Below are 3239 nucleotides of genomic sequence, written 5' to 3' on the forward strand. Positions count from 1 at the left end.
GAGGGCAGGCGGGGCGGCCGTGAGGGGCGCGGGCCCGGGCGCCATGAGAGGGATGGGCGGGAGCGCCCTCGGCCAATGAGCAGGATCCACGCTCCAGGAAGCGGGCAGGAGGCGCCGGGAAGCTCCGGCCGCCCGCGGCCCCGCCCGGGAGGGCCCGGGGAATCCCCGCTCGCCGCGGCCGGAGGCGCTGGGTGCTGGCGCTGAGCCGGGAGGGAGCGGCCGTGCCGCGGCGGGCCGGAGCCGCGGGCGCGGTGCGGTACCGCAGGTGGTCACTGCCGCCGTGTTCACTCCCGGGCTGGCATTTTATTGGAGTGTCTGTACCTGGTGTCAGTAAAAATAAGCTGTTGATAAAAGACAGCCTTGGTCTCTTTAATCTTTAACATCAGTTTTCCAACTCAGCCCCACTTCTGGTCTTCTGAGAGATCCTTTTTTAAATTATCCTAGGAAAGATTTCTTGTCATTGGGTCCCAAAAGCAGAACAGTTCTGCTCACTGGAAAGAGGACGACGTTAAACTACTGAGGCTATCTGAAGCAGTTCCATTTACCATTAATTCATCGTTTAAACAGAGTGGCTTTGTTCTACGTAGTCACCACTGTTTTCATACATATTTATTTACCATTACAATTTTTTTTACGATAAATTAATCCTAGTTCTTATATTGAATATTTTTGTGACTTAGCTGAGGTTTAAGATGCAATTTACACAGCTGTTTCATGAAGCTCATGGGGAGCTCACAGGGCAGCTGAGGTACGAACTGTGTTGTACTCCAGCGAAGTACTGTGAAATCCGTGATTAAAAAATATTGCAGTGTAATCTTCCTGATTTTTTTTTCTCCTTTTCCTAAGAGTTTTAATTATTTGGTGCAGACAGATAACTGACTCGAAGTTGTGTCTTTCATTCAGCAGAGATTTGCTCTATGTTGTTGATAGATTGTATAGTATCTGTGGGAAGGAAAGGAACATCGCTCCCTGAACCGAATTCCTGTCCAGATTACAAATGTCAGGTTGGTAATAAAGCCTGCTCTTTCACCACTTGGCTATTTTTAGTAATTAGATCATGATTACAAAACAGAAATATTTTGATAATTGATCAAGTTACATGAAAACCTTAATCCTTTAATGTTCTTGAACTGTCTAAACATAGCACAAGGCCATATCAGGAGACAAAGACACACTACCGTATGCTGTGACCTTCAGTATTTCTTTGATTTTAATGTTCTATTTTCTGTTCTTTGGAACACAGTTTTTCTGAAAAAAACACATGACCATTAATAAATAGGTCTCTCAAAGTTTCTTTGAAGCTGTATTCACAAATATACTGTCTTTTACTCCTTTGCTATAAGTTTGTTTGGTCCCAGCATAAAACTTAGTCTTGAAAAATATCACTGGCCTTAAAAACATGGATGGTAGGAGGTATTTGGCCTTCTGCAGGATTACCTGGTTGAGAATGGTGTTAGCTGGCATAGCGGAGGGACAAGAACAATTTGCCTTGATAGAGGAAAAAAACACTACTATTTGTTAACTGCATTAAAGACACTAAAGTCTTTCTCAGGGTTTGGGAGAGGTCTAGATAAGCCATATGTGAGCTGATGGTGAATATTAGGATATTCATAAATAGTAAGTATGACATAGTCTTACTGTTATTTCATCAAAATTTTTCAAGTTGTTGTGACACTTGTGGTGTTAGGAATATACAAGTAGTATGCAGATAAGGTGATATTTAATTAGCTGAAATCAGCATATTTCCCCAAACTTGTTGTAAACTCTGTGTAATAGGTGCATTTGATTGTTTGGGCTCTCTAAGAAATAAGACTTTTGAGGTTTTTTGAAAGTTATTCCCTTGATGTTCCAGCAGGCCAAACAGATTATAAGCAATTCTTGGCAAATTGGTACAAATATTTTGCTTTATAAGAAAATTATTTTAATTTTAATAATAAAGAACATGAACTCCATATATTGCTGAGGAATTTTTAAATTTATTTTACCATGCCTGTTGCTTTCTGTAACAATTTGAATATGATTGGTGAGAGCTGAGCCTTGCAAAAATAAGAGCTGTAGCCACATGGGTGGGCTGCCCTGGTGCATTTTTAGCTTCTGTTCCTGTATGGCAATACTTTATTTATGAACTGCTAGCACACAGCATTTCTTTTCATGCCCATCTGACTAAACCACAACTTCCAGCTACAACTTTGAACATATTCTCTGTAATCCCCTGCCCAGCTCTCTTCACATCTTCCTTGCCCAGTCTAAATCCCTATGATTACCTGTGGACCTCCTCAAAACATTAAATCTTTTTGCTGCCAGGGTACCTGAATCAGCTGCTTATCTTCCCTCTCCCCAATTTCAAATTGATCCTTGCTTCCCCAAAGCTCTGGTCCTTTTCTACCCTGTTTTCTGCTGCAGGCCACTTACCCTGTGAGATATAGCAGACACCCCGAAGTGCCATCTGGCTCAGGGTTCACAGACACCTACTCCCTTGACTCTGCTGCCAGGAACTCGGGGTAATGGTCACAAACTACCTGGTGAGAAAGGACAGGAAGCATGAGCAAACCAACTGTTGTTGAAATGTGCTCCACATAGGTGGTCAGCAAGGGAAACATTGTTTCCTGCCTTCTTCTGACAAAAAGGAACTGCCTCAATAATAGCTTTTGAAAGCATGAGGCATTTCCTTCTCCAGCTTTGCTGCTGGCATTTTCTGTGCTTGGCTGGGTTTCCATCATACCCAGCTGCTCCTTCCTGGTGGTGACAATACTTTCCTTCCATGTGACAAGAGGAGATCAGCAAAGTGAAGTATGACAAATTTTTTCCACTTTCTTCCATCTGGTATAATTAAATACTTGAGAGAAAGCAGAGATTATGTATTCTTGATCTTGGGGAAGATATATAAATCTATCTACCAGTTCCCAACTTACTAGCGTGCAGTGTTCTGGCTGTGCTAGTGTAATGTTGGTTATATCATTAGGGTCCACGACAAAATCTAATTATTCTTCTCACTTATGTGTGACTTTTGTGTGATGCTTCCTGTGTTTGTACAGATTCTGGATGCTACAGGATAGACACAGTTAAAACTAAACATCTGATAGTCAGCCAGCCATCATTCTGGCACAGTTTTAGGTAAATTAGCATGCATATGTTGGTAGAGTTCACAGAATCTCAGAATAGTCTGAGTTGGAAGGGACCCAGAAGGATCATCAAGTCCAACTTTTAAGTGGATGGACCATATGGGGATTGAACCCACA

This window comes from Corvus moneduloides, chromosome 4 (genome assembly GCF_009650955.1).
Source record: "Corvus moneduloides isolate bCorMon1 chromosome 4, bCorMon1.pri, whole genome shotgun sequence".
NCBI lineage: Eukaryota > Metazoa > Chordata > Aves > Passeriformes > Corvidae > Corvus > Corvus moneduloides.